The sequence below is a fragment of the Rhinolophus ferrumequinum genome, chromosome 2 (assembly GCF_004115265.2).
Source record: "Rhinolophus ferrumequinum isolate MPI-CBG mRhiFer1 chromosome 2, mRhiFer1_v1.p, whole genome shotgun sequence".
Lineage (NCBI taxonomy): Eukaryota > Metazoa > Chordata > Mammalia > Chiroptera > Rhinolophidae > Rhinolophus > Rhinolophus ferrumequinum.
This window is the reverse complement of record NC_046285.1, coordinates 101242396-101269939: the sequence shown is the minus strand read 5'-3', so window position 1 is coordinate 101269939 and position 27544 is coordinate 101242396.

Genomic DNA, 27544 nt, shown 5'->3' with positions numbered 1-27544 from the left:
ACAGTGGGGGCATTTACTAAGAGCTATGGAGAAAGGAGCCTAATTTTTGGTAATGTGCATATTGAAAGGGTTTGGAATAAAAGTTGACTTATAATAATGCACATCGTATGTTTCTTTGTAGACATAATCACTAGGCTTCAATTAGGTGTTTTGGAAGCATTTTTATTTTATTTTTTTCCCCGTGACTTATCTCGGTGGTCCAACTGCGGAATTGATTCCTCAAACCCCTGCTTTTACTTGCTGCTCTTGGGCATAGGGAGCCAGTGGGGCGTTTCTTTTCCGCCCTGGGATCCTTCTCCTCCCAAATGGAGACTGTCTGCTAGAGCAAGGGCCACAGAGATAGGCGTTAGTGTGGGGGTCTCCTTCCGGGGGTAAAGCTGGGTCACGTGGTCAGAGGACCTTCTCTCAGCATCTACCCCAGCTGCTGATTCTCCTCCAGAAGCACCTGCTGGTTTGTTGGGGCTCGACCCAAGCATCCTCTTGATACTCACTTTTCCATATACCAAGACTTGAAGGAGACCCTGTAGTCAGAATTGGAGTAAGGGCTGGGCCAGCTGGGCAGCTGCCCTGGGCACCGAGCTGTAACAGTGAATTGAATCATCTCTCTAAATGGTGCACCAGTTAACTCTGGTGTCCCCCATTGTGCAACTGACATAGCCACGGAAGTCTAACTTGGTCCATCAAAGATAGCGCCCTCCAGTGGAAATAAAAAACAAAAACAACAAAAAAAGAAACTCAACTACTTCCCACCTGCCCAGACCTGTATTTGTGGATTATTATTGCCATAGGAACTTGAAGTCTTCGATGCTGAAATTCTGACGCAAACAATGCATTCTGCAGTGCCAGTTATCAAGAGCAATGGGTTCAATTTGTTCTATAAATTTAAAACCCTTTACATGCCTCCAAAAGATCTGTCTGGTTAGTAAGACAGAAAAATGAAAGGTGCTTTGCCGTCATTCCTTTTAGAACATGGATGCTGCTTTGGACTTGGGTAGTGAATTGGTTTCTGTCCATAATTTTTGTATTAATGTAAATAAATTCTTGTCCCCACTGAAAAAAATGTAGGAAAAATACTTGAAGAATATTGTTGAAAGGGGTCAGATTATTGGCTGGCTTGAAGCGCCCACGTGCTTAATGTGGTCTTGTCTGTGAATCTGGCCCTCTCTGCTGTAGACCCCCAGCCAGCCCGAGGGATTTGGGGGTGGGAGAACACTAGCTCCGTGACTAAAGGACAGGAGTTAAGCCCTGGGGCCCACGTGAACTGGTCGTGTGGTCTTGGGTGAATAAGGTCATCGTCTTGGTCCTTACTTTCCTCATCCAAAAGAGGAAAGAATTAAATGAGATGATTCTGAGGTTCCTTTGAGCTTTGACAACCTGTGAAATAGTGTGAACTGTTCTGTGCAGGCAATTGTATCTGGTCGTGAATGGACATGGGACTTTACGAAGCACCGTATGTGCCCAGTGACTCAGCCCTAACAAACGGACTGTTGCAACTTGATTGTTCTTTACTCTTTTCCCTCCCTTGACTTGTCAAAATGCCTCACTGTGCTAACCAAGAAAGTTGGTATTAAACCTACTGAAATTAGATGCATAGTTCTTGATGAAATGTGTGATTATCGAAATACTCGTTATTAGCTAGCTGGCCTCTCAGTGCTGAGAATCACTCACTGAATATTACAAAATAAGTAAATCTTGTGCCCCTTACCTCGGAGCTCATGGAGTGGCCTCTAGGAGAAGCAGCTCCATTGCAAGGGTACATCTGTCCTTGTGACTGACGGCTGCAAGTCCAAAGTCCACATTTGACTCTTGCTTGTTCTTTTTTTTTGTGTGTCTGTGAAATCTTGATACATGTGGCTCATCTCTCTTGATTGGCAGGCACGGAAGCTGAGGAACTCCTGAGAAGGAGACATCAGCCAGTGACCCTGTCTCTTTAAAGTACTCCCAAGGCCTTCTGGCCTCTCTCACTGTGAATTTTACATTTGTGTATTGTCTCTATTTGTATTAGTTTTCTATGGATGCTGTAACCAATTATCACAAATTTAGTGGCTTAAAACAGCATGAATTTGTTATCTTACAGTTCTGTAGGTTAGAAGTCCTACCTGGGTCTCACTGTGCTAAAATCAAGGAGTCACCAGGGCTGCATTTCTTTCTGGATGCTTTAGGGAAGAACCCATTTCCTCGCCTTTTCCAGCGTCTGTTGGCTGCCCACTTTCCTTGGCTTATGGTCCCTTTCTTCATTTCAAACCAGCAGTGTTGCAGCTCTCTGATCCTTTTCTCATAGTCATATTTCCCTCTGACCATAACTTAGGTTCTCTGCTTTTAAGGATTCAGGCGATTAGTTGGGCCAACCCCGATAATTCAGGACAGCAACCTCCCCGTCTCAAATTTCTTAACTTACATACATCTGCCAAGTCCCTAATGCACAGGTTCTGTGCATTAGGGCACAGATATCTTTGAGGGGACATTATTCTGCTGACCCAAGTACTTTATATCAGAAAATTGCGAACATCTTCTCCAAGTCTGGGGTTGTCACGGGTGGCATTCACCCAGAGGCCACTCTGAGCTGATATTAGCAGGATATTTAAGGAGGGTCCTTAGAAGCAACACCTACTGGAGGGAGGTGGGGAAGCAGGAACAAGCAGGGCAGAAGTTGAATTATAACCTCAGTCACCCCCACAAAGGGCTTTGGACTAGAATGTCCCTCAGAGTTGTCCTGATTGGGCCTGCGATGGTCTCAGAGTAAAGAAACTAGCTCATGGTAGACCTTTTAGTTAATGGTAGAGCCGGTATTATATCTCATGTTGTTTGAATAGAAAACCTACATTCTTATCCCTTGTACCCTAATGCAGTCAAACTCCAGGATGGGGGTTGGCAAACTTTTCCAGTAAAGGGCCAGATAATATATGGTTTTGGCTTTGTTTGCCATATGGTCTCCATCTCAACTACTCCACTTTGCCCTTGTGCTGTGAAAGCCACCATATCCACGACGTAAAAGCATGTCAGTGCTGTGTTCCAGTAGAACTTTATTTACACAAGCGGGTGGCTGGCTGGGCTTGGCCAGCAGGCTGCAGGTTACCAACCCCTGCTCTAGGAAGTCATTGGCTTGAGCTGGTGCCATGGACTCAGTCAGTGCTTCTCACATATGAGCTTGCATCTCAATACCCTGAAGGACTTGTTGAAACACATGTGGCTCAAACCCATCTCCAGAGTTTTGATTCAGCAGGTCTGGAGTAGAACCCTACAATGTGTAGGTTCAACAAGTTCTCACATGAGGCTGATGCTGTCTGGGGACCACTTTGAGAACCCACCGGCTTAGGTTAACACGAGTAAGAGTCACTGATGCCCTTTTCAAAGAAAAGCCCTGAAGTCATCCTTCAACAGAACAGTAATGCACCATTATCTTCTGAATGTGTAACTAAAGAGAATACAACTTAAATGGATTTCTTTCTTCTTGTCTCTGGCAGAGGAAGAGCCAACACTGTCTTAAGTTGTGTAACATGAGGGATGTCAGAAATGTCTTCCCCAAAATGTTCTCTGTAATCTACTGCATGATTTAATGTGTGAGTTTTTTGAGCAGGGCCAGTCCTCCAGGAATATAAATTCCTTTTTCTGAAATGCCAATACCCTGGATGAAGAGAAACTTGAGGGGGAGGGGAGAAGTGTAAGATTTGGAGTTGAGAGACCACTTAGTAGTTTAATGACCATAGAAAAACTTTTTCCTTTCTGAACTACAGTTTCCCAATCTGTAAATGGGAATATTATTTCACAGGTTCTTATAAAAATCAAATGAAACATAATGAGCTAATACACCTAAAAATACTCTTCCTGTTCATATACCGGGGGGTGCCAAAAACATGTATACACATGACTTGTATCCATCTTTTGTTATCGGTATATATTGAGTATTACAATTTTAATACAGTTTTTTCCTTTCTTAAAATGTGTATACATTTTTTTTTGGCACCCTCTGTATTTGTTCAAATTGGTTCTATTCGTTTTTTTCCCCCTCTTTGGGACAGGAAGACTGGGGAAAGCAGGAGAAAACAGTCTCAGAGACGGTGCTGTATGTGTGTGGGTGAGGGCAAGATCAGGGTGGGCAGGGAGGTTGCTGAAGACAGACTACTTATTTTATAATGTTATCTAAAATATAATGCATAATAATATCTAGGCTAACCTTTGTTAAAACTAGATGTATCAGTTAGCTTTTGCTGCATAACAAACAACCCCCACCCCCAATTAAATGGTTCAAAACAACAACCATCTATTTAGTTCATAATTTTGCCAGGTGGCTTTTTTGTTCTGGTTTGAGCTTGGCTGGTCTTGGCTAGGCTTGTGAGTCTGTGGTCATTTGGTGGGTCAGCCAGGTGCTGGCTGGTACCAGACAGCCTCATTCACGTGACTGGTTGGCTAAAGGCTGGGGTGATGCGGTGACTGCCAAAAGTCTCTTCATCTTCCAGTAGGCTAGCAGAGTCTGTTCACTTGGTGGTGGCGGGGCTCTTAAAACAGCAAGCAGAAGCTGCGAGCCTCTAGGGGACTAAGCTGAAAAGTGGCCCAATATCATATCTGTTGCCTTTTATTTGATAAAGTAAGCCCCATGGCCAGATTAAAGAGGTGAGGATATAGACTCCACCCCTGATGGGAGTGGCTACAAAGATTTTGAATCATATTTGAAATTGACCCTACCAGTTATCAACTCTTCCAAGTATGTAGTCTGCCAAGTACTTAGTCTGGTTTTGTCATTTACACTTCAGATTTTTGTCATGTGAATTCCAAAACTCAAAATGAACTCAGAATCACCCAGGTCCTTGGAGAGAGAAGCACACCCCGTGTACCCTGATACTTTTATTCTGATTTGTAGGAAAACGTATAGAAAAAACACAAAGAGTTTATGCAATTCTGAACCAGGAATTATGAATGACCCTTTGTACCCCAGAAGGAAGAGAAGAGCATTTTTGGTAATTACAGTTTCAAAGAATTTGAGAACAAAAATTATTTTTATTTTAATTTAGCTTAAAATTTTTTTTGTGTGTGTATGTAAAGGAAAGATACAGAAACTTGTACCTCAAGCGCTGTGGGTAGAGGAAAAGGGCAAATCGATAAATCATATATAAATGTTCCTTGACCTGATTCCGAAACCTGAATAAAAACAAAACCTTAGTATGGAAACAAAATAAAAGCTTACTATGGATATTTGACTTGAAACTAGTGGGATAATCTCTAATATAGGTGACCTTCAAGGAGCTTTCTAACCCTGTGACTATTCTTTACGTGTTGAAGTTTGAGAAGATCTTTAGGAAATTGTGGCCCAGAGTGGCTCTGAATTGTTTTGGGAAATCTAGCTAGTTAGTGGCAGAGTCAAAACTAGAACATACACACCAAGGTCCAAATCCAAGATTTTCCCATTACTCCACTCTCTCCATCATAGATGCTTGGTTCAGAGGCCCCCACCTCCAGGGAAGACACCCACGGAACTTAGAGAGAAAGCTGATGAAATGCTGCAAGTATTAGTCACGGGAAGTCCGTAGAGTGGGAAGTTAATGGGTGAGGGCATCCCCTGTTCGTCCTATTTGAAAAGGCAGCTGTGTCTTCCAAGGCATCTCTGAGGATGTGTTAATATTGCTACTTGCCTAGGTTTTGGTTGGGCATGTCTACATTACCTACTAAGTAGGTGAAAACATTTTCCTTGGTGGAAAGTGCATTAGGTAATGATAATTTTAGGTAATGATATTTTTCCTATGCACTCATCAACAACACTGTCCCTGTCAAGACATGGCTGTGAATTAGCTCATGTTGTGTCTATAGGGGCACAGTCACACCTCTCCAATCACCCCATGTTGATTTTAAGCTACTGAAACTACTCTTTGTGTTGCTGGGTGACTATTAACCATATTTGACAAAAAGTATGTTTTCCATGTTCTGCTAAGGAAATCCTCTGTCAAGATAAACAACCCTTTCCCTCCTCTCCTCCAACGTGAGTCTTGCCAGGAAGGTCTAAATAAGTCCTCTGTAGTCATTTTCTTTTCAATATTTCACACTGGAGTTCACTTAGAAACTCAAAGCCAGAAAAGTTAACTTTTGCTGAAAGACCACAGAGTCCACAGAATAGAGAGCTATTTTAGGTTTGGGTGTCCTGCCCAGGGCTCTTTTAGACGTTTTTGTAATTAGGGAAGTGTCCTTTCTCCTGCCCTCCTTTTCTATCATTTTTTTTATGCAAGTAATTTAATAAACTATTTAAAGAATTTAAAATTCTCTTGAATTTTTATGAATATATTTTTCTCCTTCATTGTTTACCTCCTCCATTTTTCTGCTCCACGCTATTTTATGAAGTATCGGGTTTTCGAAACAGCTGAAATCTGTATTCACTCCTTTGTGATGATAGTGAATGTTTGGAGATGACCGATTTATGAAAACTAGCTCCTTGGCTGGCATAGAGCTTTTTGTTACAGCAAATAGATGTTACCGCTCCTGGGTGGGGTGGGGGTTCCCCATGTCGCTGCTGGTAGCTGGGCTGTAACTCCACACACAGGTGGTGTCTCAACTAACATGACAAATAGTCCAGGGCTCATTTATGCACGTATGTGTTACCATCCTCACTACACTTTTTTCTCCTTTCACCCCTTCCACTTTTTGTGACTCCTTGTATTCCTCACAATAGCCATTAATGTTAAATATTTCTTCGAGTACACCAATATAAAAATTGTGGTGGTGGTGATGAGATGGGGGAGGGGTACGAGCTGTGTTTGGTCTTCAGATTGACATATCCAAAGAGTGACCCTACCTGCAGATTCTTGCCTGGAGACGACTCAATTCTCTGTTGCCCCGGCCAGGCGTGTTTGGTGAATTCTGTAATTGGAATCTGACTTGAATGCTACATGTGGCTGCAGGAAGTGACCTTATTCCACTCAGGAGGTGCGTTTTACTTCCGGGTCAGGAGTAACATGAAGCCTTAGGCCCCCATAGTATAATACTACCCTTTGTGACTCTGCACATCTCAGGGGTGGTGCCAGGAGACTGGCGGCCTGGATCCACTCTCAATCCTGCTATTTCCTCATCATATCTTTTGTGACCCATTTTGTGCTTCCTTAAGCCTCCGGAAAGCATGGGATTCTGTTATTGTCCTGAGCTGCCTACAGTCATACCTGAATGTGTGTTGCAAGAGGAGGAAACTCGGCCACTGAAAATTCCTTTGTGTTTTCCTTGACAGTAACTGCCAAGGAAATGGACGCGGAATGTTAAGATTAGAAGAGCAGAAGTGGCGCCACCATCTGTCCCCTCAACACACACTTATGCTTTCATTTAAGGAATGTTGACTGAGGCCTTTCTCTGTAGTGGGCTGTACTGGGTGGATGCGCTTTAAGCCTGGAGGCATCTTTCTTCTAGTCTCCACACCATCTCAGTTTAGCTGTTTAGAACATATACATGTATGTTCACACACACGCACACCTAATTATTGTTATAATTATTTGAATCTGTCCTCTACATCCCTAACCCCTTCCTTTTAGGCCATTATTATTTCCCTACTGTAAAATTTAAGCTGCATGAGAGCAGGAATTTTGCTTGACTTGTTTTCCAGTTTATCCCTGTTCTTGAAATGCTTGGCACACAATAGGTGGATAATACATATTTGTTGAAAGAACGAGTAACAGGGACCATCCTGGGTGGGCTGGGGGATGATGGCAGGGAGAGGTTTTGGAAGTCTGGAGAGAAGTGGGAGATGCTGCTGTGCGTGGGAGCTGTTGAGAAAGACGGAAAAGTAAGATTTTAGGTTTTGCCATAAGTTGTGAAAAATCCTTTCTTGGCTTTTTTTCTTTCCTTAGGTGCCAATAAAGTTTTGAAAGAATCTTGACAAAGAGTTCTTAGATGTTGGACTGACATTTCACTTGACAGAGTAGCATCTTATAATCTCTTGTATGGCTGCCATCCATGTATTAATAATTAAGTTCTGTACATTTTTTTTTTTAAAGATTTTATTGGGAAAGGGGAACAGGACTTTATTGGGGAACAGTGTGTACTTCCAGGACTTTTTTCCAAGTCAAGTTGTTGTCCTTTCAGTCTTAGTTGTGGAGGGCACAGCTCAGCTCCAGGTCCAGTCGCTGTTGCTAGTTGCAGGGGGCATAGCCCACCATCCCTTGCGGGAGTCAAGGAGTTGAACCAGCAACATTGTGGTTGAGAGGATGCGCTCCAACAAACTGAGCCATCCAGGAGCTCAGCAGCAGCTCAGCTCAAGGTGCCGTGTTCAATCTTTAGTTGCAGGGGGCGCTGCCCACCATCCCTTGTGGGACTCAAGGAATCGAACTGGCCACCTTGTGGTTGAGAGCCCAGTGGCCCATGGTGGGAATCAAACCAGCAGCCTTCAGAGTTAGGAGCACGGAGCTCCAACTGCCTGAGCCACCGGCTGGCCCCAAGTTCTGTACTTTTGTTAGATAAATGGATGATCTTCCATTCTTCCCTGAGATAGAGTGTGCTACCCAGTACATGGTGCCAGCTTCCATATGGCCATAGATGGATTGATTCCTAGGCAGTAGTCTTTCAATTGTGTTTATAGTAGATATAAGAGCGGTTGAATGGAGAGTCTCTATGAATGTGTACATGGTAGTTGTAAGTGATGAAAACCCAACTTAAACTAGCTTAAGCCAAAAGGAGAATTTGTTAAGTGGTTGTTGTGATGCCTCATGGATGCCTCAAGGAGTGACCTTCAGACATTTTCTTTTCCTTTTTTCCCTGGATTTACCCCTTCTTCTCCTCCTTCCTGCCTCCCTCCCTGGACAAGATTTTCTTCCCTTAGCTTCTTTGGTACACAGTGTGGGAAATGGGGCAAAGTGGTCGCTCCATTTCTCAGTTTTAATTTTCCCAGGGAGCAATTCTGATAGGGCTAAAATGAGGCCACAGAAGGTCATTACCTTTTAGTCATAGCTCCTTCTCTAGCAGCCATGTGGATCGAGTGGATGAAGAGAGGAGAATTCCCAGAAAGGAGGTGCAGGTCTCCACAGGAGGGATGCTGAGCTGAGCAGAGGGACCAGGAGGGGTCCACTTCCTTTTATACACTTTCACCACCAGAGTGGAAACACCCCAAGAAGCAGCCTCAGCCATGGGAAGTCAGTGGGGTCACCTTCCTAGACGAACGAGCTAAATCTGAGGCGCTGTTGCTCAGTGGCTATTTTGCATACTTCCAGTCACTGGTTCTGTGACTTAATGGTCTGCCATTTGTAAAAAAACTAAGAACAGTGGAGGTGGCTTTTTTTCTTGCATTTTAGGTCAAGGGATCAGAATTTCAGTGGTCAGAAATATTTTGTACAATAAAGCAATTGTTTGAATGTAAAAAGTGGCCAGATGTACACCGATGGGACTGCTCTCTTCAGGAAAGAGAGATGCATCTTTTGTCCCTCACTCATTCATGCATTCATTTTGCAAATTGATAGCTATTGAGGGTACAGTGGTACCGTGTTTCCCCAAAAATAAGACCTAGCTGGACAATCAGCTCTAATCTGTCTTTTGGAGTAAAAATTAATATGAGACCCAGTATTATATATTGTATTGTATTATATTATATTATATTATATTATATTATATTATATTATATTATATTATATTATATTATATTATAGATGCAGTCTTATATTATAGTAAAATAAGACCAGGTCTTTTATTAATTTTTGCTCCAAAAGATGCATTAGAGCTAATGGTACGGCTAAGTCTTATTTTCAGGGAAACACGGGAAACTGGAGAACCCTCGGCTATGCCCTCTAGAAGTTTGCAGTTTAGTGGGGAATAGAGACATTAAGACAAACAGTGTGATGTATACTTGGAACAGGAAAGTAGAGGGCGCATGGGAGCCTCCAACATGAACAGACTGAGGAGTTCTGGTAAGATCTCTTTGAGAAAATGGCCTTAAATTTGAAGGTTGACTTTGGGGATTGGAGTGCATCAGATAAAGTAAGGGAGGGTTCCAGGAAGTGGGAATAGTGTGTTCTAGCCTCAGAGGGGAGGAGTGTAGCCCCTTTGAGAGCTGAAAAAAGTTCACTTGGTGGCAGTAGGGAGAGGAAGCGAAGGTGGCCAGAAGAAAGGCTGTGTGTAAGGATTCTGAGCTTTATCCCAAAGGCCCCGAGAAACTAGTGAAGAATATTGTAGTTTTTAGATACTATGAATATTGTGGCACTGTGATATTAGTTTCTTGTGGTTGCTGTAATACATTACCACACACTTGGTGGCTTACAGCAACACAGTTCTAGAGGCTGGAAGTCCAAACTGGGACTAAAATCAGCATATTGACAATGCTGTGTTCCTTCTGGAAGCTCTGGAGGAGAATCCCTTTTCTCGCCTTCTCTGGCTTTCAGAGGCTGCCAGCATTCCTTAGCTAGTGTCCCCCTTCCATTAAAACATGGACATCTTTGGGAGCCATGTGCTGCTGACCACAGATATTAAACCTGGTGGTGACATGGTCTGATGGGTGTGCACTCCACGAGGGCAGGTGTCACAGCCCTGTTGCTCATAACTGCACATAAGTATGTGCTTGGCTCTGTCCCTGGCACATGGTAGGTGCTTCATAAATATTTGCTGAATGAATGAAGAAAAAGATAGTTAAGAACTTCTGGCTGCAGAGGGAAGAATGGGTTAAACTGGGACAAGAGTGGCTGCAGAGAGGTCAGTTAAAAGTTACTGTTGTCCAGAAAAGGGATCAGAGTTGCCTGCGTAAGGTGGTATCTAGCAGTGGATGGATTTGAGAACCATTTAGAAGACAGTCAACAAGACTTGGTGGTTGATGAGATTTGAGGGTGGGTGATGCCCGGATGTTTAGTTGGAGCATGATGGAGGGCCTCGGACTGGCACAGGGAACCTGGAGGAGGAGCAGTTTGGAGGACATGATGAACATCAGTGGGGAAAGGCTGAGTTTGACATGGTTGGGGTTGAGATGCCTAAGTGTCAATGGCATATGTGAGTCTGAGGCCTAGGAGAGAGCTTGAGACTGCAGTTTGAGATGTGGAAGTCAACTTAGCATCTTTGTTCATGGCAGTCACGGCCTGCTATGTGTCATGTGGAGGGAAAGCATAGATGGTGAAGGAGAAAGAGCCTGGACCAAGTCCTGAAACAGTTTCACAAAATCTATTTCTCATTTCAATATCACAGCTACATGGGTTGAGACTAAGGCTTGGGAAAGAATCATTGTTTGTGGTAAGTGTTTTAGCCATTGTGTTGTTTTTATGAACATTTCTCATTAGGGTGAATCCTGGAGGGTTGGCATGGAATGTGGCAGTAGCATATTTGTAGAAAACCCACTTGGGGATTACTTTCACTGAAGTCCTTTGTATGAGATTTGGGATTGGGTTCAGTTACATGCATATTTATCAAGTTTGACTGGAGAGTGTGGTAGGTGCCGGAAAAGTCTGTAATGTCCAAACAGGCACTCCTTGGAGATGGAGGGGACTGGGGACTGTATCTGTCCTCACTTTATTTCCTTGTTTACCTGCTTACCATGAATGATTGGACTGAGCTGGAAGCGTGGGTCTGAGTATCCCACGGGGCCACATGTGAGAGTATTGGGCCTCAGAGTGACAGTTATGAAGAGTGGAAAGGCCCAGGGAATTGGCAGAATCCAAAGACTTCACCCTGGGGAACGAGATGAAGCCTAGTTACCAAACCTAAATGGGACAAAGGAAGAGAGGGCGTTTGGGGCACCTGCACGTAAGGGGACAGCCCTCTGCTGGAAGAGATCACAGCGCAGAGAAAGGAGCCCATGAGAGCAGCTGACTCTGATTCCAGGGGCTCTTCCTTACTCTTGCTAACATTCCTTGAGTCTGAAGACTTGAAGATGATCTCCCCTCTTTTGGTTCCTCTTGCACTTAAATTTCCTACTACTTTTTGAACAAACCCTATACATATTGATATTTATTTTAATGTGAAAATAGATTGAATTTTGTTATAATTCATTACATGGAAATTATAAGCAATTTTAATGCAAAATAATGACCAAGTGTCTCATCCTTTGTTGTGAAGTCTGTAGGATGCAGCCCTGTGCTTTGCATACTCAACAGAAAAATTTTTGCTGGTTGATACTTTTTGATATTAGGGTCCTTTTTAGACAATAGTTTGAAAAGACAGGTGCAGACACTGCTAACTATCCTCTAATAGTAGTTCTCCGGTTCTGTCTTTTAGTCACAGAAACTCCATTGTTTCAGGGGACAATGGCTGCTCAGCTAGAGACTACATTTCCCAGCTTCCTTTGCAGTTAGGTGTGGTGATCAGAGCTAAGTTCAGGCCAATGGGACAAGAGAGAGAGCCATTCCTGCAACTTCTGGGTTGTGCCCTTAAACAGAAGCTTCTAGTTAGTTATGGTAGCTATGATGATGTCTGCTTCTGGCACCGTGGGAGAAAAATCTTTTACCTCGCCCTGACCTACGCCGAGTGCATGTATACATATTATCGTATCACGTATCTTGCTCTTTTGTGCGAACCTTCTTTACTTGCTGGGCTCACAGTGGAGCTTACTGAGCCTTTAGTCCTATTTGCCTCCCCAGCACTGAATAGTGGTTGGTATTCCTGCCACATTAGAGGGTCCCCATAAATGTTTGCTAAAGAAATGAAAGAATTAATGGATACCCTATACAACATCAGATTTCCCACGTCGGTGAGGGTCAACTTACAAAATGATGCAAGGATCACAGGAAGCGTCTTATTCGGTTTTGCTAGTCACTCAAAAGAGTTGATAGCAATTGGCTGTATTTCCGCAGTTAACCGCTCAGTCTCAGCCCCCCCGCCCGACACACAGTACGGACTACACTCATGTCTTCATGCTCCTATCATCCATAAAATGCCCAAACGTCTAGCCAACAGTGACAACCTTTGTTTTCAGTAAATAGTTCTAAGTGAGTTACCGCGTCATTCAGCCAATGGTTAAATGCCAATTTCAGAGAATTTGGTGGCTACTTTACAGGAAATTAAGCTGTAAAAAGAGGCTGATCATCTATGTTTCTTTAAACAAAGTTGGTTCTTTGATGACTGGAGGAGGGACCTTGCCTTGTGGAATTGCCAGGACAATAACATCACGTTTTGGAGCATCTCTGGGAAATGTGACATCACGGAGCCATGTGAGACCTGCTAGTGGCCATCAGTGCCATCATCCACTTTCTGAACTACTCTGATTTCCCCGGATTTGGGAATCCCAGGCCAGTTTTGCTTGGGCTCTGAAAACTGTCCCGGAAAACCCTCCATCAGTTACTACTTGCATGGCAAGGGCATAAACAGTAAGTCAGGGGGGAAAAAAGAAACACATTTATTGTGCTTAAGTATTACCAGGAGCAGCAGTCACTGATCACGGTGGAAGTACACTTTGTTTTCCTTTCCTCTTGTGCATTTCTATAAACAGCAAAACACACTGAATCAATTTTGCAAACAAACGTGTAAAACCAGAAAAAAACAACGACCTTTAACAGTTGGTAACATGAATTATCAGGGGCTACAAAGAGGTTTTTTAACTATTGAAACAGGTTGGCAAGGTGACAGATGAGACTTGCCCCCCTTCAGAACTGTTAAAAATAGCTTTTATAAACTCTTTAACTCCCTTCGACGGTGAGCTCACCATGAATCACCTTTATGACATTTTATATTTAGGCCACGGATAAATCCGTGGGTCCTAATCAACCACTTTCCTGAGGAAATTGGCCAAATCCCGACTGGAGCGGGAGATGAATCACAACAGCCCTGCTATTCAGACAAATCTCTTTTCAAGTGCCCTTAAAGCTTTTTTTTCATACACCAGTGAAGACAGCCACACAGGAAACAATAATAGTTTAATCTCTTGAAAAATTTCCTTCCTGCATTGCAGCGCTTTTAGACAGGTAGTCAGAGCCAGCCAAAGAAAATTAGCAGCAGCCTCTGCCAAGAGCACGCTGCTACTTGAGCCTCTGAGCTCGCCGGCCCCTTCCTCCTCTTCTCTGCCCCAGCGCAGGGGCCTGAAATGGGGTGGCCTGAAATGGGGTGCTGTTCTGTGCAGTTGTGGCCCTGGCGGACAATGGGAAAGAGAGAGCGACCAGTGCCAGAGCCATTGCTGCCTCTGGTGTGACTAGGTGTTTTTAAGGCCTCTCCTCCCAAGGTCTCTTGAGCTTCTGGTTGGAAGGACACGTGTTGTGTGGTACATTGGTGCTCAGGAAAATGCACTTTCTCACAAGATGGAGTCACTGTAAACGCGTGTCTGTCCTTTGCTTATGGAACCTCGCCGTCTTGTGAGCAGTGCGGCCGAGTTCTTAAGATCACTGGGAGGTGCTGTTGTTTTAACAGGGCTCCCAAGATGCTGAGCCAGTTCTGAGATCTGTGGTGTAGGCAGGACAGACTCTGTAGGTTCGCTTGCTTTGTCCTCTGAAACCGTGCGTAATTACGTCCAACACTTCCTTGTGGGTTTGGTTCGGGCTATCATAGAGACTTTTCCTTAGCAATTAGCTCACCGTTCTCATGATGGTCTCAAGCCACACTTGGCTTCAAAACGGCTGCTTCCAACTAGCAAATTCACTGAACTGGGGACAAAAAGAGACCACCTGTCCTCCATGGACCCCCAGCGGCCATTGACCTCTGGCTCACTTTCTGTTCTCCTGACACATTGGCTGCCAGCTTTGCTCCCCACTCACCACATGGGTGCCTCTGCACCCCATCTAACTCTCCTGGCTCTCAATTCTGGCTTCTCACCCGGCAGTCTTTTTGTTTTGTACCCCTTGACTTGGCAATTGCATGAGCAACTTGCCAGGCCTGGACAAAATTAGTTGCATTTTCATCTCTTGTGTATTCCTCCTCCCATGTGTGTGACTTGTGTAAAGAATAAAAAAGCAACAAAAACTCTCTCTTTATAGAGACTACAGCATTGCTAATCTCTCAGATGAGAAGAGAGGGGCAAAAGGATTCATTGGCCAAACTTGTGATTAGCACAAAAGAAAGTGAACAAAATTAGTTAGCATAAAAATAGCCCCGCCCCTCGAGGCCAGGGTGTCACAGAATTCCCTGGATCTGTTCTCACACGTTTTCAGGCCATGCAGAGAATACATGAAACAGTGCCTAAAGCTTTTCATCTCTGTTTTCCTCCATTATCAAGGAGAACTGAAAGGAAGCTTTGTGATATTTTCTTTAGACAAGTGCCTTAGCCAGCCAGGAACATTTTTTGAACTGTCTAAGCCAGAAAATCAGCAATCCATAGTAGCTAGGAGGGGCCACAGCTCATGCCGTTGTAAAGGATATGAACAGCTACTTAACATGGCACCTCAAGATGTTCATCACAGTGTTATTTATAATATTAGGTTTGTGCAAAAGTAATTGTGGTTTAAAAGGTTAAAAATAATTGCAAAAACCACAATTACTTTTGCACTAACCTAATAGTAGCAAATTATTAATGACATATTTTGAACAATAAGGGAGTGCCGAAACCAATGTTAGTACCATCCATGTAACAGGCACTTATCTTAGCGGTGAAGTGATTTTTTTTAAAGAAAACTAAATTAATAGAGATGTGCTTACATTGTATTAAAGGAAAAAAGTAAAATATACTATTTGATTCCAATTTAAGTATATTTATTGCAGAGAAAATCATTGTTTTTGGTTAGTGGAATTATGAGTGGTTTCAATTTCACTTACAAATTTCATAATTTCTAAAATGTTCTTAATGCAGAAGTGTTGTTCTATAAACCAAAAACCCATAGGCATTATTTTGGATTATAATGCTACAATCAGTTTTACTTTTTTTAGAACCTTGAATCCCTCTTGAATTGTCTTCTTTCTACACAAAGTCTTTGCCCATGAAATTCTATGGAATTTTTTTCTGACTGTTTTTTCTTAGGGTTTTTCAAATATATTCTCTTGCTTGGCTATAAAACCCCAAGGAGATACAGCAATTCTCTTTTGGATTCCTGTTACTTTTCTTCTCCCAGTTTATTTTGGTTCATCAGAATTTGGTCCTGGGTAGGACTTATTATTTCTGCTATATTCTGTTAGATGAAATCACCACTGAGGTGAGGGAAGAATGTATTGTATGTGCTGCTCTCTAGAAGTGTCTGCAAGTATGTTCCCTTCTCCTTGCCAGTTGCTGGGCCTCTGAGTTGAATCAAGACAGACTCTTCCACGCTTTCCTGCTCGCCTTTGGTCTGTTGACGTACTCCCACCATGACAGCTCTTCTGATCATTTTTTTTCTTCCCTCATTAAAATGCCCTTCACTCTGCTTATACCCTTAGGTTGGCAGTTTCCTCTCACATGTCACAGACTGTCCCAGTCCCTAGGACATGGTTGAGGTCCAGTCCTCCATTCTTCCTTCACCCGTGCGTGTCTCTGTCATCACATTTACCACCTTGCAAGGAAATTAAGCGTGCATCTCCCTCCTCAGAGGCAAGGACCATGTCTTTATTTTTCTCTCCAACCCCAGTGTGTCACACGACACCTCATTTTAGTAGGCACTCGCAACAATTAAGTGAACTGTATTATGCCAGTTTTAATGTCTATTTCCTAAGCTACGAGATGGTTTATTTTAAATGATGCCATGTTCTTGTTACAATTCCTGTCACATCAAGATGCCATGGTCTTTTTAACTCCTTGAAATAAAATCTCATGTTTCCTTTATTGGCTCTACCAGGTCCATTACTTTCTAGCTGGTCCTTTCTGTTTATCATCTCTAACTCTGTCAGGTCATATGTACATAATTATATTTATACAGAATTATGCAGATATTATGTCTGATGGATCTGCTTACATAGTTTTATTTGGAAAGTTTCCTCTTTTCTCAATTTTTATTTGAAACCTCTTAGAAGGAGGAAGGTGGGGTGAAGCAGAGAAAGGGGGCCTAGAATTATTATTTTTGCATTTTGTCTTTAAACATTTTGTGCTATATATTTTCAGTGAACACTGCAGTGGTTCTTAATTAGACACTGTATTTTTCCTGGAGGTTTGATAACAGGTGGAGGATAAAGACATTGAAGTACCACCTGGTCAGCGAAAAGTTATGTTGACTTACGTGTTCTAAAGGAATGTTGAATTAATCATGCAACACTAAAAATGTTGTTGGATAGTGGCATTGTTATATAAATGACCCCTGAAACAGTATTTTGGCAAAGTCAAGATATTGGAGAGATATTTTTAAGACAACAGTCAGTTTTATCATCTGGACCAATGAAAGACTGTGGATGTTTGGAATGTGATGTTTGATAAGAAATTTCCCTACTATACATAATGAAAAGGGAATGTCTTAAGAGACTGACTGATGAACCAAAATAACATTCAGAATAAACAGGACACAATTGAATGGCAAGGATGGAGGTTGTCAACCCTAAACAAGCATCTCTGTCTTGTTACCTCTGCTTTTCCTGGATGGCTGTAACTATAGTTAACTATAGTTAAGCCCCGATTTGCCTGACTTAACTTCATGAAAGTTCTGTGACTTAATGAAAAACTAAGGTGTGGTGAGAGCCAGAGTGAGATCCAGCCTGGCCGAGCCCAGCCTGGGCACTCAGAAACAGGCTCATATGAAACAATGCCTTACCCAGGTCAAAGCCAAGTCATTGTGTCAGCACTTTGCTTACTTCAGGCCAAAGTTCAGGTGAATGAGAAAGTGTTCTCGTGTCTCTGGCCCTCACCCCACACTGCTGCTTTTCTTTAGTTATTCAGGGAGACCCTGGCCTAGAAGACTCAAAGGATCGATTGCTCTTGAAAGCACAAGAAATCACAGTATGATTTCCTGACTCTAGAAGGCTTGTGTGGATGTCGGATTTCTGTGTGGAGCAGGTGAGGGAGGGCGAGTGGCGTGCCACACTGGATAGGTGGGCAGGGAACAAAACTCTTCTCTTGCTCACTCTCCTTTCTGCCACGTAACCCAGGCTTCTGTGACCTTTCCAACAGCAGGCTAAGTGTTTGCTCCTTTTTTTCCTGGTCACACAGAAGACCACATTCCAAGTCTCCTCATTCTCCATTGTCTGGATGTGGTCCAAGGAGAGCTCCAAGGACCAGAGGATGGTGGAGTTACCAGGAAGAAGGGTCTAAGGTCCCTGAATCATCTTGTAGAAGGCTACGATCTGATCAGACTGTGATATGAGCAAGACATAAACCTTTACGAGGTTAAGCTACTGAGACTTAGGGTTGTTTATTGCAGTAGTTAGACTGTCTGACCAATATAAGGTAGTTGCAAAATCTGACTTTCCACTGGCCAGGATACCGTCCTTGTTCTGGGCTTCCACTTCCTCATCTATAAAACGGGCCCCTCCGAGGACTTACATCACAGGGATGTTCGAGGGAGAACCACAGAATAGTGCCTGATACTCAGTGAAGTGTTAGCCGCTCCCCCCATTGCTAGTCCTAGTGCTGCTACTACCATTACCTTTACTAGAACACCACCCCTATTATTACTGGGGAGCTTTCTTCGGGAGGAAGAAACCCATGAAGTAAGTGAGTGCTCATTCCTAGATCGCTACCTGAGACGGGTAAATAGGTTTCTTGATGAGAACCTTTGTGAAGTCTTAACTAAACTAACAAAACAAGTCTTAGATCATCTCACTCAGGGATTATTTGCAAGGAACTGGTACATTTCCTGTTGTTATAGAATTGAATGCCACCTAATGAGTCACAATGGATTGTGAGGGGAGAGATCCTTTTGGGTTGTGAGAATATTGCTGAAGAGTTCATGGAGAAGCAGTTAATTATTTAATCTTTCTAGCTCAATTGGGAGTGGTGATTTCACTTACTGAAAAGATCACACAATGAACGTGACCGTAGAAATTTAATAGTGGCCATAGAGTAATTTTGACTTTTCAATAGAGGTTTGCTTTATGAAACTCAGGTAATGGGATTTAAAACAAAGACACTGTGGTATCTACAGTGGCATCTCAACCAGCCAATTAGGATAATTAGAACTGGTTCAACTAACAAGCAGAAAAAGACTAATGTCGGAGACCTAAGAGGGTGTAGTTGAGAAATCACGTGTGGTTGTTAAGAATGTAGGCTTTGGAGTCTGATCGCCTGGGTTCAAATTCAGCAACTTACCAGCTGTGTGACCTTGGGCAAGTTACTTAGTCTCTCTGGACTTTAGTTTCTTCATTTGTAAATTGGAAATCATCATTACACCTCTCTTATAAGATTATGAAGATTAAATGAGTTAATACATTTAAAAAAGCTTAGAATAGAATGATACAAATCATTATCATCATTATTAGAAAACATTGTTTACTACTTTGATCTGAAACATAGCCATCTATTTCAAAGGTGTTTTAAGTTTTATAACATTGAATGTCAATCCCAAGGAACTCCTCCCCACCCCCAGGATTTAGGATCAAACTGTGTTTCCCTGATTCGGTGGATGTTTCATTAGCAGCAGGAAGAGGATTCAGTGCCAAAATGATACTGCACACCGTACACCAAGATTCTCATTTTCATACCTTTTGTTTGTAGATATTTTTGAGCCAAACTCTAATGCTTTAGAAGGCTGTTTACTGATGAGGAGGACTAGAGACAGAAGAATGAACCCGGTAGACAGAAGTACGCTGAGCACTTATAGTGTTTACCCATCTCTAAAGCTGGGAAGAAGCCGTCATCTTCCCATCTGGTGGAGAATTATTTTCCAATAATTCTTCTTCTCTTTTGTCTCCCCACTTTCCAACTCGTCTTCAAAACAAGTTCAAGCCATGAGGCATATTTCAAAACCTTTTGTTTGGAAATAATTTCAAACATATAGGAAAACTGCAATAAGAGTTTTTACAAAGAACAGCAAATACCCTTTACCCAGATTCATCTGTTGTGAACATTTTACTTTATTTGCTTTCTCATTTGTTCTCTCTTCCTATATACATACATACACATACACACATAATATTTTTTTCTGAACATTTGTAAGTAAGTTGCATATATCATAGCCTGTCATCCTCTGTACTTCAGTGTATTTCCTAAGAACAGTGTATTTCCTAAGAAATTATTCTCTTGTATAACCACAATACACTTATCAACTGTAGTAAACTTAACATCAATATAATATTTTTATCTAATCTGTCTGTATTCCAGTTTTGATAATTGACCAAATAATAGCCCTTATAACATTTCCCCTTCAATACAGATCTAGTCTAAGATTGCATTTAGTTGTATGCCTGTTTAGTCTCCATTAGGCATATTTTTAAAAAGACCATACACTTTAAAGTACTACAAGCTTAACTTTACTTGATTGCTCTAAATAACAGAAGCAAACCAACTTGATCTATTTGTGATACTTGATGCTGTAATGAAAAAGAAATAAATTGTTCATCTCTTAGAATGGTTAACTTTTTTGGGTGCTATTTAGAGGTAAATGTTTAATTTTTCTAAGTTATCTAATGGTTCTATTTTGGTGCTTCTGTTCCCATAAACTTCTCAAGGATAAGCACTTTCTTCCTCCTCAGGTTTAATTTGATAAATGTATGGGCATCAATAAAATGAAATTCCAGGAAAACCTTTCAATGTATAGATGAGGAAATGCGTCTTTTTGGAATTCAAATTGAATCTGTACTTTTTCAAGCTTAAGTTTGTTCAGATAAATGCAACATATTTTTATACAAGAAAAATTCTATCAATATTTTTAAGTGCCTCCCAAGTTTCTGGGACAGTAAATAAATTACTGGGGAGAAAGTGAACCAACCCATAAAATCTCTTCCAAGGAATTGAACAAAGAAATAGGAAATAGTCCCTTTTTTCATTAGTAATGGGTGATAACTTCTTTAGCCATTTCTTCTGCTCTTTATAACAGACTTTTATAAGAGGGAACGTCATGTTTTTAGAGTCAGCTTGTTGCATGTTTTTATGAATTCTGTAAGAAGAAAGTTGTGTGTGTATGGGGGGTGGGAGGGGCAGGAGGAGGTAGAGTGAGGGGGTAGAGGGAAGAACAGCAGTCACTTGCCATCTCGTTCTTCAGAAGGCAATATATAAATTGGCTTAGTCACATCCAGTGGTGGAGGAGAGGGAGCTGAAGACAGCAAGGGAAGTGCTAGGCTCTGGAAAATAGGATGAATGGATAGATAGGAGATGGTGAAGGGCAGAGAGGAGGGTTTTCCTTTATAAGCTTTCAAAATTTAAATGTTTTTGGAAGCCATCATCAATTAACCATTTGAAAGAGAGTAAAGCTACAATAGGACCAAAAAAACCAAGCAAACACAGAAACAAACAAACAAAAGTCTACTCGTATGTGGAAAGGAAGCTGTTTGGCTTCTATTCAGAGTAAGTGGAGTGAATGGTTGAGTCCTCCATCAGGGAATGTGTTTCTGAGAATGAAGAAAAAGAAACATCAGGGAAACCGGTGTTTAAATCTTGGATCAGTATGAGGGAAGTATGAGATAAAAGGAAAGCTTTGGAATCTCAAGTCTAAGGGAGTGGAGAGCGAAAATAAAATCCGAAGTCTAGGTGAAGAGGGAGTCTTACTATTGACCATATTATTGTCCAGTGACCAGTGGGTAGGGAGTAGGCTAGTGTGGGGCAGAGAGCTGAAGCATAGCATTTTTGGATTCCCTGAAAGATGCTGAGGTGCTCTATCTAATTCTCTAGCTGTAGAAGTTAGCCCACTGGGATTTAACGTGGATGAATTCCTACCTTTCAGTGCATGAGCTCACTTTTATTAGAAAGGAATGACAGCTCTTAATTACTCCTTGTGAGTGGTCATTTTATATGCATTGGAGGGTCCAATTCATGGATAACAGAGCGCTTAGATATTTGCCTTAGAAAATGGACCCAAAGCAGGGCTTCTCACCTCTGTTTCAGGGGCTCACAGACTGGTTTGGTGTGGGAATAGCTAATTATGCTCTTCCTCAACAAATGACTCTGAGAAGCTGCAACCTGTTGTGGAAGTTAAGCATGACTGACTACGTTAAGCAAGTGAGATTAAGCATAGTGGTCACACTCTTTCCTGTGTGACTTCTGCAAATTAATTGATTGTTTTATAGACTGATTTCATAAGGAATAAAGATCTGGAATACAGTCCAAGTTTTTCTTAATATGTAAAGCAAGTGGGATTAAAGATTAAACTTTAAATGGTTTTAGTAAACATTGAAGACTTCGTTAGATACCATTTGATGTTTACCAGTGATGTTTAATGATCCCTGGCATTTCTGCCGTCTTTCAGTATGTATGTGAGAGGGAACTATGAGTTAAAGGTAAATAAAATCTACCTGCCATATGATACCTGACAGCACCCATCCATTTCCAGAAAGGTAACTTTTATGACTTATTTTAATCCATAAAAGAGGCAATGGTGTGGTTCCTTAAAAGGCAGGTGAAGTGGGCCTTCATCGGCCTATCAATTCTTTTTCTTGCTGGGATGTAAGGCTATGGTGAAACTCCCTTAATTTCATAAAATATAGTTAGATAATCATGGTTGTTGTTTTTGACCTTTTTCTTTAGAATTTTTGTGGAACAAATAAATAGTGCACATAAAATAAAGTGAAATTAAATTATTTATATAATTGATCAACACATAAAGACCAGTTACACATACATGCATATAATAGATTTAACTCTGTGAAATTGACATTTTTTAGGTAAAAATGAACACATATTTCTAATTTCATAAGATTCAAATTAGGCATATTGCATTTCTACTCATCAAACAGTAATGTAACACAGTACAATTCCAGGAAAATATGTTGTGAATAATAACCTTTACATTTAAATATTCAACAAAATACTTTATAGGGTGGCCAAGTCAATGGAAATAATTATACTACTGTATGCAAGTGGTGTGTTTCGTTCTTTGAGGGAATTTGTGGTTTGGGTTAAGGCTGAGGCAGTCAGGAGTCAGAAAGATCTCAGAGGCTGTGATATCTGACCAAGCTTGTAAATACATTTTTCTCGATGAATAACAGGGCAAGGGGTTAGTATGGGAATATAAGGATGTCGGGGGAAGATCTTCCTGCTGGGAACATATGTACAAAGATTAATGGCTTTGGTGAACAACAAGCAGTCCAGTATTGCTGTAAATGCAAATTCAGCAGAAGTCAGAGCTTGGAAAGCCTTGTATGCCATCTTAAGAAATGTGAAACAAGGGCTGGCCTGGTGGCTCAGGCAGTTAGAGCTCCATGCTCCTAACTCCGAAGGCTGCCGGTTCGATTCCCACATGGGCCAGTGGGCTCTCAACCACAAGGCTGCCGGTTCGACTGCTGCAAGGGATGGTGGGCTGTGCCCCCTGCAACTAGCAATAGCAACTGGACCTGGAGCTGAGCTGCGCCCTCCACAACTAAGACTGAAAGGACAACAACTTGAAGCTGAACGGTACTGCCCCTCCACAACTAAGATTGAAAGGGCAACAACTTGACTTGGAAAAAAGTCCTGGAAGTACACACTGTTCCCCTTCCCAATAAAATTTAAAAAAAGAAAAAGTGAAACAGCTTCTGCTGTAATCCTAACACCTTCCATTTCTTTCTAGCAGAAAGAGGCATCAGTCTATCGTGTATATTTTGAGCTAGAGAGCAAGCTAAATGGAGCACTGAGAATATTGAGGCTCTGCTTTCCCCCAGATCCCCAGTTCTAGCCTGGACCTCTCCACGAGTTTATGGTGTAGGTAACAGAGAGCTGGTGAAGGGTTTTAAACAAGCCCAGGGTGCAGGTTCAAAGGCAGTGAAGGCACTGTGATGCCATTTCTAGTTCTGCATTTAGGAAGGACTAATGCGGCCAAAGGGGAGAGGACAGATTTAGGCGACTTTAGGTAATCCATCGAGCAGGACTTGGGTGATGTCAGGGATGATAAAAAAGGAGGAGTACAGGGTAATTCCCAAACCTGTTGCCTGGTTTCAGCTGGAGAGGGGAGCAAAGAAGTTGGCTTTGGTAGTGACATTTGCCTCTGAGACACTTAGGTGGACGTTAAACTTGTGGGCTAGACAGAGGCGTTTGGGGACAACTGGTGCTTCCATTCCCATTACGTCGTTTTAGCTTGCTCTGTAGCGCAACATGTACCCAGAACACCGACATAGCTTTCTGGTAGATTCTATGAGTGGATATTAACTATTAGGACGACAGCAGAAGCTAACTCTCCGTCATGTCTATTAAGGTCCCAGAATGTGCATTATATTTTCCTTAAGGCAAAACCAGCGGTATAATGTGAGGAGGGTGTGGAGTGGGAGGAAGGGACTATTTACTCATTAGGAACAAGTCCACCAGAAATGGTATTGTAGGAGCAGAAATTAAAATTATACTTGCAAACCTTGCCACTCTGGGCTAAGCCTTCAGTGTAAATGCAGACTGACTTTGACTCAAAAATAGTATGTTTTGTAGGCAAGGAACACCTATGAATGTGGAAGGTATGATTATGATTTTTTTAATTGCGTAAGGTAGTACATCAAATAGTCCCACCCCCACAAAAGATGTAAAAGTAAAAGAAAAATTAAAACCACAAGAGAGAAAAACAGACAAAAATGTGTCTTATTAGTAATCAGGAAATATAAATTAAAACCACAATGAGAAAACATCATGTCCTCACAAAAATGGCTAAAATATATATATTTTTGTTTATTTTGTTATTTAGATTTCACATATTAGTGAGAACATACGGTATTTGTCTTTGTCTGAGTTATTTCTCTTAACATAATACCTTCCAGGTTCTTCCATGTTGTCACAAATGGTAAGATTTCATTCTTTTTTATGGCCGAGTAATATTTCATTGTATATATGTAGCACTTCTTTTTCATCCAGTTCTCAATTGATGGGCACTTATGTTGCTTCCATATGTTAACTATCGTAAATAGTGCTGCAGTGAACATAAAGGTGCACATATCTTTTTGAATTAGTGTTGTAGATTTCTTTAGATAAACACCCAGAAGTAAAATTGCTGGGTCATATGGTAGATCTATTTTTAATTTTTTGAGGAACCTCCACACCATTTTCCATAGTGGCTTCACCAATTTTCAATCCCACCAACAGTGCACAAGGGTTCCCTTTACTCCACATCCTCGCCAACACATGTTGTTTGTTGATTTATTGAGGATAGCTGTTCTGACAAGAGTGAGGTGATATCTCACTGTGGTTTGAATTTGAATTTCTCTGATGATTAGTGACATTGAGCATCTTTTCATATGTCTATTGGCCAGGCATGATTATGATTTAATACATACATACCCCAGTTTGACAGTTAAGTTCACGAACTTTCCACCAGGTATGTGCACGTTAGAAGGTTCGTGAACTTGATTGTCTGATCTTTTTGTATACAATTGGAATTTAATGTTCACTTGTAGTAATATAATTTATTATGTACACATAGTGTCACCAAGACTAAAGAACTCCTGTCCTTAGGAGCTTAGAAAGACCAAGCAGAAAGGTGGGGGTGCAGTATGAAGCCACAGATCCCAAGTCAGAACCAACTTATGGAGGCTGGATCCCCTAAGTTGTCATTGCCACAGCCGATTGCAATGCAGCGAGGTCGGGGAGTTCCCAAATTGGATGAAGAGCACCTTGAACATTGACTGGAAATACTGCAGAAGCCTTACAATGGTGGTTAGACTGGGGAGGACAGGAGCTGGCAACGTGGGATGATGGAAAAAGAGTCCCTGAGGAGGTAGGGAAGGGAGAAGGTATTGGTGGTTTTGAGCTGTGGATGGAGAGGTCAGGGGAGGAGGGCAATGGAGAATGTTCATGTTCTGAGGAAAGTGTCGGGGGTCCTGACACCTGAAGAAAGGAAGGGGGTCAGGGTAGATGCTGATTACATTGGGGGAAGGCAATAGAGCAGGGATATGAAATCTAACCAGCCCCAGTAAATTGGGCTGGCCATTCCTAGTCAGTCTGCCTAGGAGAAGGGTGAGAGAGCGTGCTGGGCATATCTGGTGGGTAAGCCAAGGGAAAAATAGGGGACATATTTTTAAAGATGTGGTAGAAGATCAGTGAGATTGTGCGTCAAGGATGGAAAAATGTGGGGCATTTTTACTTTCTCTTTGGAAAGGAAAAGAAGAAAAAGAAAACCCATTGGCCTTTAAATTTTTGTCTGTTTGCTAAATGAAGTGACAAAATGGCCTCTGGGAAGAGACCTTTGAGACTCACCGATTGAAAGTGGAATGGTGGGGAAGAACCATTAGTATTTAAGGGTACCCTGAACCCTGGAGAGATAAGATTGTGTTTGCCCCAGGACGGAGGACAGAAAGACAAAGATCTGGGGACCACTGAGATAAATACTGCCATTTTTATGGAAGAGGAGGAAAAAGAAAGAAGTGGGCCCCCCCAAATAATTTAAAAATAAGCATCTAAAAAGTGAAACAACCAGAATACAATGTAAAGGGAGCCCAAACCCTGGATTTGAATCTAGGTTTGGCAATTTCTGTCTGTGTTCCCCTGGGGAAGTACTTGCCTCTCCAAGCTTCAGTTTTCAGTTCTTTCATCTTAAAGCAGAGTCTAACATACATTCTCTGAAGGGTTATTGAGCAGATTAACTGACGTAATCTCTCATTTCCGTTTTTATTTTTTGTGCTATAATGGAATCTACTTGGAGGGTCATGGAGACAATGTGCTGACAGAACAGCAGGAAAGACACAATACACGGGTGTAGGACACACACATGGGGGTGTCTTCACGTCCATCTTGTCCAGTGGGAAGAGTTAAGAGCTCCCTTGGGCTATAGTTACAGGGCCTGGAGGTAGGAACACATAGAGGACGGAAGGCAACACTTTGCTGACCATCTTCCCACCTCTGTTCTGGAGTTTCAGTTTGGTCAAAAGGCAGTCAGGATCCATGAAACTTGATCTGAACTCACCTAAGTCTGTGTGTGAAGGGCTTCCTTCTCCCGTCATCCCATGCGCGGTGCAGCTATTAATTACACTAAGTGACAAAGATTCTCCTTGTTGCTTGATGGACACAAGGATGAATCTTTGTTACTGACTGCAAATAATAGAAGTCTGGTGGTGATTGGTAGTCAGGCCCAAACAGCACGTCTGAGCTATGCAATGGGCATATGGCACCTTCTTCTCAAATTAACCCAAAAGGCTGTAAGGGAAACAGAGTGGATATTACATGGTCAAGTTCCTCTTTGAAAATACAGCCTTGTCCTTTCCTGCTTGTTTAATTCTGGCACTAGAACAACCTGTCTCTTTACATTAGTTTAGTTCTGTAGAGAAATGGTCATTTAGAAGGAAATCCTTGGAAAATCCAGGCACGAACCCATTTTTAAAGGCACAGCTGACTGATTGCTTTCTTATTGTGCTACATGCGGCTGGAAAAATCATTCCTTTCTGTACATATTTTTCTTTTTTGCTTTTTGTGTTTTCATTCTGCTTAAAACTCACGTATGTGCCAGAAATGAAAACATTTTCAAAGGGCATGTTTCAAGGACTTCTAAAAGTAAAACCTGTTGCCAAATATACATTTCCCCAATATGTAAATGACTGAAAAGGAGCACAATGAAAAGCATATGCTATTCACATTTTCTTTAGGAAAACAAGGGCTAGAGGATTTCACTTCTAGCCCCCAAACTCTTTAAATTAGTGTTTTTCATTTAAATTTCATCTTAAGTCCTCAGACGTCATTTTTACATCTTTTACATCTATCTCTTAATCAAAACTGAAGACAAGCTAGTAAGAATAATTTTATTCTCCAAATGGGAAAATGTTA